Source organism: Stegodyphus dumicola, chromosome 10 (assembly GCF_044657685.1).
Source record: "Stegodyphus dumicola isolate Sdum_Otavi_A_Nest chromosome 10, ASM4465768v1".
In the NCBI taxonomy this organism is placed as follows: domain Eukaryota; kingdom Metazoa; phylum Arthropoda; class Arachnida; order Araneae; family Eresidae; genus Stegodyphus; species Stegodyphus dumicola.
This window is the reverse complement of record NC_140777.1, coordinates 89,926,527-89,944,001: the sequence shown is the minus strand read 5'-3', so window position 1 is coordinate 89,944,001 and position 17,475 is coordinate 89,926,527. Positions and strand designations below refer to the sequence as shown.

Sequence of the window (17,475 nt, the reverse complement as noted above, 5' to 3'; positions counted from 1 at the left end):
ATTCAGACATTTGAGCAACCTGCTTATATCTGAATGGTCAGACGTTTCGGGTGACTTCGATGTGAATGAGTTAAAGCTGATGGAATATTTGCTGAAATTACAGGAATACCACAAGAACATTTTTTTTTTTTTTTTTTACTTTTACTTTTAAGAAATACATAAATATATTTTTCCCATTGAAATATTTCTGTTAAATTTGATTTTAACTAGAACATGCTATATGGTAAATATCTCAGTTATAACATAAATATGAGCAATACCTTATCTCTTGATGTTAAAAATCTAGGATCGTCATTAAATGCTTCCTTGACTAGCTTGCTAAACCTTGCAAATAATTTTAATAATTGTTCTACATATTTTTCAAAGTCCTGTAAAAATAAACACACCAGAAATATAATAGTAAATAAATAAACAGAAATTTAAAACAGATGCTATATAATAACAAATGAACTTTATTTTATGGTTCAGTTTCAAACACCAAAATACTTTTAAAAATTTATATCCTCCACAAATAAGATCTATAATTCTGATTTTTTTTTTCCACACATAAACACAATGCTAGTTGCTTGAGAAAATAAATAACCTTTTAAATTTTTTAAAGTGACTTGGCATAATTCATAGTCTCAAATCATAAGAAACTATTGTATCGTGTGTAAATTTCTCTCGATTTTCAAACTGAAGTGTATTTTCTTGTAATTATTTTGTTACCACTGATAAAAAATGACCTTGATTCAAGCAGATGTTTAAACACAGTCTCTTCCACTCACGCTGTATAATTCTAGAGTCTGTTTTGGCATAAATTTTGTTCAGTACAGTGCTAAGAATTGAGAACTTAAAAATTCATTTTTGTCATATTATGTTCTTTTAGTTTAAAAAAAAAAAAAAAAAAAGTTATTTTAATGGCTAGTCAAATTTGTGATGTATGTAGAAAAAATGCTGTTTTTAAACCCACAGTTTGAAGCTGCTTTGAAACACCTAAAAACCGAAATTTCAGCTTCGGGCATGGTGCATGCTCTGGACAACCATGCACAGTAAACAAGGACCTATAAAAGAAGCTATTGCTTAAGTTTACATGATACAATTCAGGAACTAATAGACAGACTAAATATTCCAAAAAGTATAGATCATTTGAAGAAGATCAGGCATGTAAATCCACTGCAACGTAGGAGTACCCCATACTTTATCACAGAAGAATACGCTTGCTCAAGTTAGCAGGTAATTCTTTGCTAAAAAGAAATAAAGAAGCTCCTTTTTTGAAATGACTCATTAATGTACATAAGTGTACAAGAAGTGTATAATATACTATAACTATAAGAAGAAAAAAGATCACAGGGTAAACCAAACAAACTTCCTTTAGCAACACTCACAGAGGGCACATCCCAAAAAAGTAATGCTTTGCATAAAAGAGTCTGCAAATGAATTGCATACTATGAACTATAGCCACTAAATCAGATAATAAATTTTGAAAATTTATTCCAAATGGCAGTTTATAGCAGCAATAGAAGCAAAGCATGAAGAACTGACCAACTGTCCAGGTGGGCCCCAGATTTCAGTGAATGTCAGACAAAGGCATGGAGTACAGCTGGAGGGCTTTATGACATTATCCTATATTTACTAGATTTTAATCCCTTCAGATCACTTCAAAATTCTATGGACAGCCATCTACGTTGACTGTAAAACAGAAGTCATTAACTTCTTTATGAATAAACCTAATGACGTTAAAAAAAATATTTTGCAGCTGCCAGATAAGTAACTAAAAGTCATAGAACAAATTTGTGCTTATGCGATGAATTTTCTTGTGTTTTGTAATCATCAAAATGTTGCAAAATTTTCCAGAAAACCTATACTTTTTACATTGGAGCTGTCTTTTGGAATCTTGTAAATTTTTTAACCATCAACAAGATAAATCATGTAATTCCTAAATTAAGCTTACTAAAATAACTGCCAAGAACATACCAAATTTTACCACTCCAAAAGAAATTAAGGATATCATTAGAAAACTTTATAAGGAAAAAAACTGATGTGAACACCACAATGATTTCCTTGTATGGCTTATTAAATTATACACATTTTTTGCTGCATTTCACTTAAACTCATTTCCTCAAATTTCATTAGAAATATATTTTACATTCAATTAATTCAGTTCTGATTTCATGGCATAGCAAAAATATATTAAAACTCAAGAAATCTTCATTAAAATTGTAAAATGCAAGAAAACCTAAAGTACCAAATACAGTTTAAAAAAACAATTTTTGCAATAAAAATTAGAGTTTCTATGCCAAAACAAGCAGTTTGACCATTGGACAGAAATTTTCGGCATACAAAAATTGAAAGTTAAATACTGGCCTTCCTCCACAAAAAGAAACTTAAGTTGGTGCACCAACTGATTTAATTCACTATTCTACTAAGAGCTTCAGATGTAAACGAATTGCAGCCTCATTAGGCTTAACATCACTTAAATTTTAAATTGTTGATAATTCTACAACTATTGCATGCACACTGACTAAAGGGCATAAGCCAGAATATAACAACATTATTCAGTCACTTTTAAAGCAAAAAATGCAAAATTTCTCAACATATAAGAATAAAAAGCAGAGATCACTGAGCCAGGTAAGAGGGTCATATATATATATATATATATATATATATATATATATATTTAAAATAAAGTTAAAAGTAAATTGGAGTCAAAGCAAGGTAATCCTGGACAATATTAATAACTGCATCCTTTTAAAGGGGTTAAACATAAAATCAAAACATTTCAAAATAAAAAATTATCATAGTAGTATAAAACTTGAATTCTAAAAATGTAAAAAGGGAAAATATACACTCTTTTGAAGAAAAAAAAAAAAAAAATCGAAGCACCAAAAAAGACTTTTGCAATCATGATGAAATTTGGTATACAAAAACATCTTGATCGAACATGCAAATGATCAAAGTTTCAAGGCAAACAGGAATTGCGATCATAGCCCGCGTTTCTAGTGAGCAATTTGCAAAGTATAAAACCAGTAACAGAGGAGGAAAATTTATCTTTCTTTGTTGCTGCCCTTGTAATTCCTTCAAGAAGCAACTAAAAATGCCATTACGATGATTCGAAGATCTTACAGACAACTAAACAACTTAAAATGTGGTCCCATTGTAGGGTTGTATGAAGCTGGGTGGTCACAGCGAGCAACAGGCAGCCACCTGCAGCGTACACACACTGCTGTGCAAAGATGGTGGCAGCAATGCTTGCTACAAGGAAATTGCCGACGAAATGAAGGCTCTGGAAGGACAAGAATCACAAATGCAAGGCAAGATACCAGGTTCAAACTGCCCCAATGGTATCACTGTCGACCATTCAATGCACTACAGCCATGTCTATAACTTCCATGGTACCGCCCTCCATCTCATGGCCCTTGTCTGAGGCAGGGTTACGCTCACAGAGGCCTTTAAGACGTTTGCCTTTGACCCCACAACATCGGCAGAGTTGTCTGGAGAGTGGGAGTTTCTTATGAAAGCAGGTCATCTTTAGTCATCCTCCGTACATCTTTAACAGCTCAATGATATGTTGATACCATCCTGAGGCCGGTTGCATTACCCTTCATGGCCCGTTGTCCTGGGGCCATTTTCCAACAAGATAATGCCAGGCTACATACCACTCGCATATCTCTGGACTGTCTCTGCGTAGCTGATACTCTTCCTTGGCCAGCAAGGTCACCAGGCCTTTTACCAATCGAGCATGTCTGGGACATGATAGGCCGCCAGATTCGGGCACCACAAAATATTGCATATCTGGAGCGACAACTGGTGAATGCCTGGCAGAATGTGTCGCAGAATGACATTAGGAGCCTCTACCACTCATTGCCTCAACAAATTCAAGCATGCATTGCCGCCAGGGCGGTTCAAACAGTTGACTAGCTACTAATTTGAACACTCAATGCGTGATTGTGAGCCGTGAACAAGTATTATGACCTTGATTTTTTAATCCTTTTATTATCTGTGTATGAGCCATACACATATTCAATTTTATCAAAAACAACCACTTCCTTTATGGTGCTTCAATTTTTTTTTTTTTTTTTTTTTTTTTTGCAAAACAGTGTATACAAGAGCATAAAAATTAATCTCCCATTATTCAAACTTTAATTCAGAACTCATCAGGGGAAAATGAATAAAAGCTTCATAAAAGTTAATTAATATGCTTCGAAAATGCGTTTTGTTCTCCTGGTAAATTTGAGATCAAAAACCGACAAAAGAAGGAAATTTATAATACATACAAACTCATATTAAACCAAAAAAAGTGAATCTGAACATTACATAATGTAAAATGATTATTCAAAAAAAAGGGGGGCTAAAATCATTATATGTATATCTGAAATTCAAATTGAAATATAAAGACAGATCACAATGTAAGTGTATTTTAAAACAAATAAAAAATAGTTATTTAAACAATATTCTAAAAATGAGTGTTCCCTGATTATGTTTAACTAAACTTTTAATTCCAAGAAAACGAATAACTCTTCATAAAGATTGCTTAAATAATAAAATCAAAGCACAGCCCATTTCGGCAAAAACTGAAAGTCTAATAAAAATAAAATTGAAAGAACCTATGAAATATAAAATTTAAAAAATGCAAACTTATTGAAATCATATCACATTCTTCAAACGAAAATTTACTTAATCCTTCAGATGACCAAACTGAGTTTCTTGTAGAATTCAGAGTGGCTCTGAAGAACCCAAAGATGGTAGTTCTTGGAAAAAGTATGCAATGAGGTTCAGTCTCTAACAGCAGAGCTAAGTATTTAAACGTGTGTTCAAATAAACCTCTCCTGTTAAACTCTGTTTGTGGGGAAGTCAAATGTGGGTGCGGTCGTGAAATTTACTACCACAGGGAAGGGTGACCACCAAAGTTCAAAGTGGCACCGTTAAGAAACTCTAAAAATGCTGTCTTCTGTAAAATCTTAAAATTGTGAAAGTAGTACTGGCTCAAAGTTGAGGAAAAGAAAAAATATATTTAAAAAGATAAAAGTCTTCATATAATTGGGGTACAAAATGTTTCTGAAACTAAAAAGCCCCATTTTAAGCAAGAAAATTTGCCAGTAAAATATTAATAATTGAAAAGGAAAAGAAACAAAATCTTTGTACATATTTACATTAAATTTCTTACCGTAGCCACCCAACTATTACCTCTGATTAGGATTTAAGTAATAAATATCAATTCAGAAGTCAAACAACAAAAATCAGCGTTATATTTTCAAAATTTTCACAGGACTAGTTTCGATGGTTCTGCCGAACCACCATCCTCAGCTGCAAAACCGCAAATGAACAAGATAGGAAATAATGATTAGATATGATAAGAAAGCCTGGACAAGAATAAGCAAGTGGCGCCATCTGTTGATGAAACCAGAACTAAAACATAATTTCTTTAAAGGCCAAAGGCAAAGATGGATTGGAATTAGGATCATTAACTAGAACAGAAAGGTTTTTTTTTAATGTGAAATGCTTCTAGAAAATCCATTTCTCGAATGGAAGATGTTTTTTGAATAATTTTGGCAGCAGAAAAATTGAAAGTGTGATTTTCGGACCAACAATGTTGAGCAACAGAAGACTTCTGTGTTTCCTTTTTTCTAACATATGACTCATGTTCCTTGACGCGAAATTTTAAGGCTCTCTTAGTTTGGCCAATGTAATACCACACTGGCAAGGAATCCTATAAATACCCCAGGAATTCATATACAGAATGGGGTCTTGGAGTATGGAACTCGGAATTTTATTGATGGGAGAATAAACAACCCAAAAGTTAAATTTCTGCAAAATATGTGCAACTTTATAGCTAATTGATGGAAAGAAGCGAATGACAACAGAATTTTTATAATCTCCTAAAACAAGAGTGTGCCTTTTAGTGTGTTGAGATGAGAATTTTTTAACTGCTTGATTAATAATGTTAGGTGAAAAGCCCCTGTCAATAGCTATTGCTTTTAAATAATTTAGTTCTTTATCAAGGGATAGTTTGGAGGAGCAAGCTTGAAGAGCACGGAAAACATAGGAATAAAATGAAGCTAACTTTTGTTTAGTCGGATGACATGATTTAAAGTGTGGTAGAAGGGAAACCGAAGAAGGTTTACGGTAAACCGTAGTACTGAAATTGGATGTGTTATGTGTGACCAGAATGTCGAGAAACAGAAGAGAATTGCAAGTCTCAAATTCAAAAGTGAATTGAATAGCAAGATCAATAGAATTCATTGTTGAAAGAACTTTATTTAAATCATCTTTATTACCTTCAAACAGGGTAAAAGTATCGTCTACGTAATGGAACCATGCCGGGAAGTTTAATGTTTCAAACAATTTTGATTCCTAATAATGCATGTAGATATCAGCCAGGATGGGAGTGAGGGGGCTTTCCATGGCTAATCCCTCAGTTTGCTCGTAATATTTATTTTGGAAAACAAAATGTGTTTGTTTCAAACAGAGTTGAGTGAGAGAAATTAGCTCATCAATTTCGATGCAAGACAAATGAAATTCACGAAATCTGGTTTCTAGACATCTTAATGCACCTTCCACTGGAACATTGGTGAATAATGATTTTACATCAAAAGAAACCATGAGTAAATTTCTAGGAGAAATGTTTTAACCTTTTTTACAAACTCTATTGAATTTTTTATTGTGTAAATGTTATTGTCTAATAGAGTTGAAAATCTAGAAACTAAATATTTAGCTAATGGATATGAGGCAGTACCTGAGTTTGATACAATAGGGCAGAAAGGAATACCACTTTTATGAATTTTGGGAAGAGCATATAATCTGGCAAAATTCGCAACAGATGAGATAAGCGAATGTTTTAAGTTGCTTGAAATGATTCGTGAAAATTTGATTGCAGTTTTCATTTTTGACAGGTCCGAAGGTGAAGGATCTTTAGGGATCGGATTATATGGTCCTTCGTTTAAGAGTTTAGTGACACCATCAATGTAAGTGTTCTTATCCATGACAGCTATCTGGCCACCTTTGCATGCCTCTGAAATGATAATATACGGGTTAGAATGAATTTCGCGCATTGTAGCTCTTTCTCTCACAGTTAGATTTGGTTTCAAAGGTTTATTATTGAATTTCACATTATGAGCGATAAGATGCCTAATCATTTCTTTCTGTGAATCTGAAACTTTACTGAACTTGAAAGTTTTTTCGATAGGAGCCAAAATCTTTGGAATCGAGAGTTTACAGGTTTGTGAGAAGTTAAAATTATATTTTAGACTTCTCTCTTGTTCTTCTGAAAGACTAACATTAGAAATATTAACTATTGGCTTGATGTTTACAATGGGAAGATTTTTTTGAACTACTGGAAGACTGTAAAAAAAGTTTTTCGAATATAACTGCAAGGGTGTTTTTATGACGGTTAACTGCATTCTCCGTTCTAGACCAAGACTTTTGTTCAAGGGCAGTGAATTTTGGATATGAATTAGGGAGTTCCAGATGAAGCTTATAGAGTTCATGTTCAATTTTGGACAATTGTTGACGTGTATCCCTTATGATGGACCGAAGTAAGGCAAGCTTGAAATTTAACAGAATTCTTGAAATGCGACTGGAAGGTTTTTGATTAGATTTGATTTGAATAAAATTGGAGATCAATTTTTTACATTTACATTTAAGTAAAAAGTCAAGATGATTCAGGAATTTTTGCTGCTTCAGGTGTAATTTAGTGAAACGATTAATGGATGAAGGCATGATAAACAATGCAGAAAATCAAACTAAATAATAATAAAGCACATACAAAACAGCAGAAAAAACTTTCACTGAAACGAATAGAAAACAAAACGCTTGTAACCAAAATGCATGAAATCAGACAAGCAAAGCACAATATCCAAATATGCGAAACATAAACAGAACTAGAAAATTGCAAAAAAGTACTTACCGAAACCCATTCAATCACAAAATGGCGGCCACACCATGTGCAAAAAAGGAAGCAAAAAATAAGCCGTTTTGGGCTCGGAAACACATACAAACGCAACACGACAAAAACCACGTGGAAAAAAGAAAGCACAAAATAAGCCTGTTTGGGACTTCTATAATTAAGACACAATAACACGCCGAACAAATACTAATTCAGAAGTCAAACAACAAAAATCAGCATTATATTTTCAAAATTTTCACAGGACTAGCTGCAAAACCGCAAATGAACAAGATATGAAATAATGATTAGATAAGAAAGCCTGGACAAGAATTTTTCTGTTCTAGTTAACGATTCTAATTCCAATCCATCTTTGCCTTCAGCGTTTAAAGAAATTATGTTTTAGTTCTGGTTTCATCAACAGATGGCACCACTTGCTTATTCTTGTTTAGGCTTTCTTATCTTATCTAATCATTATTTCCTATCTTGTTCATTTGAGGTTTTGCAGCTGAGGATGGTGGTTCGGTAAAACTATCGAAACTAGTCCTGTGAAAATTTTCAAAATATAACGCTGATATTTGTTGTTTGGCTTCTGAATTAGTATTTGTTCAGCGTGTTATTGTGTCTTAATTAATAAATATCATATCACTATAAATGAAAAATTTTTTTTAAAGTAGTTAATAGCAGCTTTCTTCAGGGTTATAGAAATTTTGAATAGAGGTGTTTTATTCTCAAAGAGAATTTTGACTAAATAATTTATTTCTTCTTGTAAGTATTCGACTTTGTTACAAATACTTTTTATTCTAAGGAGCTGAGTATGTATGGTATTTAGAATTACTCTTCTGGAGATACTGGAGTGTCAATAGATTAGTTTAACAGTAGGAAAATCAAAATTTCTTCTTGTCATAAATTTTGATATCTTTAAAGTTGATAATTTGCTAATCAAGTTAATTAATATCTCCTTGTTGAAAGTTAGTTTTATTGAGTTTCAAACATGAAGGATAAATGTGATCGAATTCTATTTTATTGAAGTTATTGATTGCAATAATATCATCCATGTATTTGTATATGCTTTAGTAATATGAACTTTGTACTTGAGATAACTGTTGTTGAAAATGAAATTCCTTGGTGAAAAGGTACACATTATAGATCACTGAACTAGATCTTATTCCCATTAGGATACTGTTGATTTGCTTAAAAAAAGCATTATTAAAAGCAATGTAATTATTAAAAAGAATACTTTCTAAATACAGCTGCCATTCTTCCTTGGAAATAACCGTAATAATTTGTGGAAATAAATCTGGTAGAGTTAAAAGACTGTCAAATACTTCTTGCAACGGAACAGCCATGTATAAATTCTCAAAATCATTAACGGAAAATAATTTTAATTTTAATAGTGAGAAGCATTTCTAGTATCTGTGTGTTATTACTTATTATCCAAGTGAAATTGTGATCTTGCATCTGTGTGTCTTAATTAAAGTAGAGAACTGTTAAGTATTTTAGCAAAACGGTTTTCTATTTCTTTCATGTAATTTCTGGTCTTGTTAGCTATAAATTGAAATCTGGCATTTTGTGAAATTTGAGCAATGCATAAAGGTTGGAGAATCTATTGTAAAATATACTGGTGGTTATTTTAAGTCTTCAATGAATTGCAGTGAAACGTCTTTGCAGAATATTCGCCATAGTTACTGCGGCATGGAGTTCTTCTATAATCAGATTATGGTAGAAAACCTTTTAAATAATACTAAAGTTGTTACTGGCTTTGCCAATTTTCGTAATGGTAAAAAAATTCTTCAATATTTTAACTTTCTTGTCTAAATCTCATTTATTATGTGTTCTTTGGTATGCTTTTTGAAGTCATGGAGCATTGCTTCTTTCTATTCTAGATAAGTTGTAGTAGGTAAGTTAGTTTTGTAGCTGGAGAAGACTATGGAACTTTCTAGATTTTTTCCAAATTATTGGATGCTGAATTTTTTGCTTACTTTAAAAGTGGGTTGAAATTTGGTGCCAAGATTCATTAAATGCTTTAAAGTTCTGTCTTTAATAATTTCATAATTGTCTTTAATAATTTTTATATATAATTGGTGCAGCTGATTGCAACAAAAAAAGGAGTTGCACAATTAGATGTTATAGCACTCCCATGTACAAAATTTCTCTGTTCTACAGCTAATTGTTTTTGAGGTAAGCGAGACACATACATATGTATGTACAGATGTCATGGAAAAAAAATTCCTTCTGAATCCATTTTGGAAAGAAATTCCTTTATTCAGGCCATATGCACAGATATCATTGAGGAGGAGGGAAAAAAAACCATTCAAATGGATTCGAGAGAGGTAAAATGGATATTTTCATTGAAATATATCCGGAAATGTTTCTATTACAAAGCTTCCTTTACTTTGTACAAAGAAGTAAAAAATGTTAAGAAATGATCCAATTACCAAAAAATTTATAAAATATGCATCTAAAACTATCACATGACTGTGCAGTACAATAAATACCTAAAACATATATTTTTTAAATGTTCGGGAACTTGCAAACATTTGCATACTACAGAAAGAAGGGAAAGAAATCATGCCAACTTAATAGCTGGAAATCATTTAAACTTCTACCAAAAACACATTTAGAAAGAATTAAATAATGTCTTTCCTTATAAAATAATATATTTGGTTTCAAAAGACATCTTTTTTACCAGAAGACACTTTCTATAAAAATGACATATCAATCTGGTATTATTATTCTTTTTAAAAACAATTTTAACTTCTCGCCTATTTCTAATTAACTTAAAAAATTCTTATTACAAAGAAAATGTTTTAAAAACACTTAAGCATTAATTAAAATACTTCTAGCATGTTTAATTAGATATATATTACCAAAAAAAATCTATCAAATATAATACAGTCAAAGTAAAGAATTAATGGTACTTCCTTATTATAGTGGCCCCCAAGACTAAGAATCACCAATCAACAAGATATCTCACCAGCTAGTGAGACACAAAGATATAAATAAATCACACAATATACAATAACAATAATACTCAAATCTTGTTGCCTAAGAATAGTTTTAACAATCATTATGGCAAGGCCATTTTTCTGAAACTGCTTTTAATTGATTCCTCAAAAACATAATTTTTGCCTCCACAGAAATTCTGAAAGATATGATTTGAGGTGATGTTGAGCCATGGCCTGTTGTTTACCACCACGCCACTTGGCTAAACACCCCATTCTATCCACATCTAGAATGTGGAATCGGTAGGGAAAATGACGAATTCTGATTCCTGAAATTTTAAACACTCCGATTCCCTCATATATATATATATATATGTGCATGTGTAATGTTTTCAGTTATTCCCACACATCGTGGGTGAATGGTGAGGCTATTCCATTTCACGTTTTGGCAGATGGTTGACGAAGCTGGGATGATTGCAACACGGAGAAAAATGACGACTCAGGACTTTTCACTTTTAACAGCACATCTTTATTTTATTTTAAAGCAGATGATTTTTTCCAGATGAAGTTACTCAAATACTTATTCAGTAATTGAATTATTAGATACGACTGACTTATAACGTTCTAACAAAGAAAGAAGAGCATAGCGGAGGCATTAGCCGAATGAAGGCGAGAAGGCATCTGTGTAGGAGAACTTATGACGCAGCATTTATATGAAAGGTTATGTAACAGAGTAGCTTCTAGAAAAATGTAGAAAGACTTATGACGCAGCATTTATATGAGGAGGTTATGCAATAGGCGCGAATGTTCTAGAAGGTACTGGTGTAGGGGAAGATCCTGAATTGCAGAAAATTAATTAAAGGTTGCTGGTTCGCAAAGAGCAAAGCCATCATATTTCTTTTTATATTTTACATCTCCCCTTCCCCGTCAAAAGGAGAGGCCTTGGTGAGAAAAGCATTAGTACAGGAGTAAAGCAAAAGTATGAGAAAAGACATGAAAACATCCAGGACATAGCGTACAAGCTTTAACTATGGCCTATCATAGTTTATGACTTTCTCATATAAAATTTGGACTTTATAGCATATGAAATTTTGAACATTAAAACTATGAGTTATAAATACATATACAATATATGACTAATTTTAAAACTATAACATAATAAATATGGAATACTGATAAATAAATAAGTTATTAATTACAAAAGTTCTCAATTTTGTTAAAATGTCCATTTTGTTTTTTGAAAGTCCTTTTCATAAAAAGAGTTCGAATAGAATGAAAATATCTGGTAAAACCTCTCAATGCCAGATAGTCCACAAATATGATGCATTTTTTTCGCTGAGTATGTTTTCATAATAGTAAGCTTTGATTAGAAAATATTTTACATTTTTTAAATTTTTATATTTTAAAATGCCTTTGTTGAAAAAAAAATTAAATAATATGAAAATTGGCATCTTAATTTGTAATATAATAGAAATATTTTCATCAACAAAAATTTGAAAGAATTTTATTTGAACATTTAGTTTGTGAAAAAATTTGAACTTTTACCATGTGGAACTTTCAAGAACTTTACAAAATTTCATTGGACATTCTTATCTCAGAACACTAAAAAATGTGAATTTGTTTTAAAAGAGTACAGCGTCTAAAATTATTATTGAATTCAAAATTTTATGACATTCAGTGAAATGTCAAAATTGATTCAAAATATCGGTCAAAGTTTTATGGCAATAATTTTTTGTTTAAAAAAAGTAAATATGTTTTATATTTTCACAATTATAACTACATTTTGCTGCTCTAATGCTTTTTCTTCCACTCTGCTCACACAACTTTTCTTTTGAAGGGGGGGATATGTAAGACATAACAAAATATGATAGCTGTTTCAAAAAAATAATTGACAACCTCAAAATTAACATTCTAAATTTGGTAATCTGCCCCTAAATTCATCTCTTCTCACAGGTTCCAGACTTTTCTATCTTATGTAACGTTTTAATGCAGATGCCTCTTGTCCAATCAAATTAATTCTAAACCAAAACTGTGAACTGAAACTTTCCCACTCCCAGCCTTCTTCCTATGAAAGTACTATAACTTTTCCCTTTTCCGCGTTAGCTCTCCTGCTGGTAAGACGCTTTTCATCCATGCTGCTGCCGCTTACTTGCTTAAGATGATGTCGTACTTCAAAATGGGAGTTATTCTATTCAAATATTATTAAGAAATATCTTGTCTGAAAAAGGATTATTTGATATGCATGGAAAAAATAAAGATTGTGATTTTTCAAGATATGTTGTGCTAAATTGCATCATCATGCTTTCCACTCTGCCACCTGGCAGGACATGGGAGTATCATGATCTGGCAGGACATGGGAGTATGTCATATCCATGAAGGCATTGTTGGGAGAATCACACAGTATATAGATGAATGTTGTCTTGCTGATATTGCCTTGAAGGACAACTAGAGGTGATTGTGTGTCCCAGCAAATCACTCCCCATATTGTAACACCTTGTGTAATAGCCATATGCTGCTTGACAACAAATCATGGATCAGACCACTGGTCTGGCCGCCTCCACACGTATGTGCATTGATCATCAACACCGAGACTGAATCGAGATTTATCGCTGAAGATCACATGCCTCCAGTCAGTCACACTCCAGCTTGCCCGAGTTCAGCCAAAAATCCAACTGACACTGTCTATAATGTGGGGTCAGCGATAGGCATCTTAATGGACATCGGCAGCATATACCAGCATTGGCCAGTCATCTCTGAATGGTTTTTCTTGATACCACTGGATGCCTGAAAGGTGGTAAATGGCATCGAATCGTTAGTAGTGACGTTGTTGGTGCGGAAGTGGCCACTCTTATGAGTGCACGATCCTCACATTCATTCGTGTACCTGGAATGCCCTGACTCTATCTATCCCTTCTGTTATTCATAGTCCTCAACACTGAGCAACTACCATATCGCTCTGCCCGAGATGGTGGCCAATATGCATGTTTGACCAACCTGCTTCTCTGAGGCCTACTATACGCCCCTTCTCAAAGTAAGACAACTATTTGTACTGCTGTCGGTTACATCTCAGAGGCATCTATAGTCACAATACCATCAATCCAAGTTTAGAGATTCGTTCAAATAGCCCTATGGCACAAGTAGTCATGCTTCAAAACTCTTCCAACTGTACACCTCATATGCCCACAGCACACTTACCCATGTCTCATTGCCGTTGAAATTTAAATCATTTGTATATCTCTTGACCACATTCCTGCCAAGTTTTATGGCTATGGCTCAATTTCTTCTGAGTGCATATTTTTTTTTTTTTTTTTTTTTTTTTTTTTTTGTGATTGACTGTATATCTCAACATTTTTGTTCTATAAAGTTAAAGATTAAACAATTCTACTTTGACAAATAAATAAAAGTTGACACAAAGTAATAAAAAATTAAGTAATTTATTTATTTACTGCTAAAAATATATTTACAACAAACTTAAATTATTAGCCAGACCCATCTACTAGAAATTAAAATACTTATTCTATGCAGTGAGTTTATCGAAGTAGACTTACTTTCTATTTCATTATTCTTGACCATTGGTAGACATTCTGCTAAAATATTTTCATTAAATGCTGTCACAAGCACACTTACACATGATTCAGTCAACTATTAATAAAGAAAATATTATTAACTAAGAGCTCAGATAAAACTTAATTATATGCAGCTTATGCACAGCTAAAAATAATTGAAGAAACTATTTAGTTTGCATATCACAGTTATTGAAACAAAACAATCAAGATATTTTTTTATTTTTTCTATTTAAAAAATTCTCTATAGAAAGATACATATGCTAACTTGAAATTTCGGGTGAAAAGATATTTATTTATAAAAATCCAAGTACATTCCTAAATAAAAACTAATTGAACAGATCTCAGTTAACATTGATGACTGTTGATCATCATTAATTAAATATTAAATATGTCACTTATCTCTTTTAACTGTGATCTTGCTTTTAAAGAATTGTCAATAAAATATTTTTAAAGTATATACAGTACAAATTCTGATATATGGACTTAAGCAATTCTGGATTTTGGAAAGTTTCTGGATTTCAGATCATCAGTTTATACAGTCAAAAGTCTTTAATCCGGACTCGTTGGGACTTCGGCGATTCCAGATTATACAGTTTTTCCGGATTATAGATCATCAGTTTAAATCTGGTAAGATGACGTGCAGAAATTCTAAAATTAAAAATTTGAAACCGTAATTTAAGAAATGAACAATTATGATCTAAATGGTATCAAAATTTACCAAAAAAAAAAAAAAGGTTAATATTTATTTGTTTACTTTATTAAACATTTCTTTCAATGCACGCATGCGTAAAGCATACATTACGCATAGTCGAAATTAGAAAATTGCAACCAGAAAACTATTTGATGTGTGTTCGTGATATTTATAATGAAGAGGAATTTTTTTAAATCATATCAAAGACAGAGTACATCGAGATGAAATACTACATTTAGTAATGAACTATAAGCCGAATAAAATAAAAACATCTGCCCCGAAGATAAGAATAGTGCTGACAGATCAACTTCCAGTTCATTGCGCACCGCGACGTTCTCCTCCCCCGCAGAGCAGTGTGAAATTGATAAGCAGATTTTGGAATGGTTAGAGAAACAAAGGATATGCATTTATCCATTTTTTGCAGCAATTCCACTTTTTGTTTGATGGACATCGAAACATGCTTTCACTTTGTAGATCCTTTGGCAGTATCCAGCATCGGAAGTTCTATTTGACATAATCGAAAGTTCAAGCTTACTTTTATAAAATTGCTCTAATAGTCTACAAAAAATAATAAGCTGAATCCAATTCGAAGATTAAGGAATAATGCAATCTGCAACATTAACTGAAATAGATAATTTTAGCTTAGCTTATACCATCCGTTATACATTAAACATGCATGCGTAAACATACTATGCGCATGCGTACACACATATGCACATGTATAAAGGTATTACGCGAATGCGTTAACGCATATGCGCATGTGTGAACGCATTATGCGTTGACGCATGCGCAGAAAGTTTTTAACTTTGAGGTCCGGATTATAGATCATTGCGGTTTATGGGCATCCCGATTAACGACTTTTGACTGTATCTAGTACGATGACATGTAGGCATAGTAATATTGCTGCTTTGCTCATTGTTTAGCTCAAACAGTAAAATGGCAACCCCCCAACCAACCAAGGGACAAAAGTCTGTTTGTGTCCAACATCAATACAACATCAATTATTGTCACTGGCCACGCGATGTGACTCCCTAGCTAGCAAATGTTAGATAGTAATGTGCAGAAATCTCAATTAATCACATTTATGGCACATGTGCTTTCTTTTCTTCAGCATTATAGTTTCCGTTCCTACACTTCATAAGGACTTTTTTTTAATTAATTTATTTTATTTACTTATATTTGTTAATTTATTTTGTGTTGATAGTCAGGAGATGCAATTATTAGATCATTCCCAATATCGAATTTTCGGATTTTGTACTGTACTTCAGTTTTAGTCTTTGTTTATGGAAATAACTAACTTAAAATATATATTTTATTAGAATTCATTAGAAAAAATTTGGCACTTTCTGATTATCCACATCTTTACAAAAATTTGCAAAATTATTTGTGGCTTTGAGAATGGACAAAAAATTTTTGTTTGGCATCTTTACAGATTTTAGGTACTGTATTGCTCACAAATAATAATAAAAAGGACACTTTCTAAGAAGCAAGGAATTTTACAAGGAAAAAAAAAAAAAAATCTATACAGCCAAAATTTACATCTTTAACAGCCAGTACAAGTGAAACAGTTAAATATATAGCATATAAATCCATATGCAACTACCATTTGTATGCAAATGCATTAGTTGGCTGTTGGCTGCATGTATACTTGAAAATATGGCTAAAACATGGCAATTTTATGACATGCTGATATTGGAGAGGTCCAGATAATCAGAAAATACCAAAAATTTATCCGCCTGTGATTCTGTAATAGATTTATAGTAGTTTATAAGTTTTCCTCGCCTATTTTCTAAAACTGCAGAATATGATCTTTTTCGGAATCGAAGAAACAAATTTTTAAATAAGGTAGAAATATTTGGTAAAAATTTGGTAAGAGTCCTTACCAGCCCAGCATTGTATTCACGAACATATTTACGGTCCAATTTCGATGTGCTTCTTCGGAGAACAATTTTGTCGGATTTGGTTCGGTGAAGGAAGACCGTGGTCAAGAGCATGTCCCTTGCATAACTGAACACATATTCCTCTTGCGATGTTAAATTCATCATTGTTGTCGTGGTTCGATTCTCAGCAAAGGCCTTGCATATTTTTCATCGTGCATAAACAACCTCTTTTAACCAAGACGGGGCAGCCAGCTTGGCTAAACCCCCACCCGTCTCCCTGTGGAGGCTTGATCCCAACGTTCTTGAAGGAGACCACATGAGGAACGACGAGCAGCCAGTTATTTTCAGGGGACAACATTTGCATAATGCAGTTTCAAACCCTCCAAATGAATTCTGAAGAGAATTTTTCGTGCACCCACAATTCGACTTTTGTTCTCCCCTTCTGAGATCTCTCCAATATTCTTTAGACTTAAATCCTGTGGAACATGCATGGAGTGAGTTGTAAAAAAGAATGTGGAAATATGACAACAATA

General features: G+C 32.7%; 1 pseudogene across 1 annotated transcript in view; it reads right to left on the bottom strand.

Moving 5' to 3' along the window:
* The window catches only part of LOC146995020 (cullin-5-like), a 430,616-nt pseudogene that overhangs the window by 288,796 nt on the left and 124,345 nt on the right, over nt 1-17,475 (bottom strand). The window contains exon 8 of the transcript XR_015043473.1: nt 261-368. The product of XR_015043473.1 is annotated as a cullin-5-like (transcript). The remainder of the gene's footprint in view (nt 1-260; nt 369-17,475) is intronic.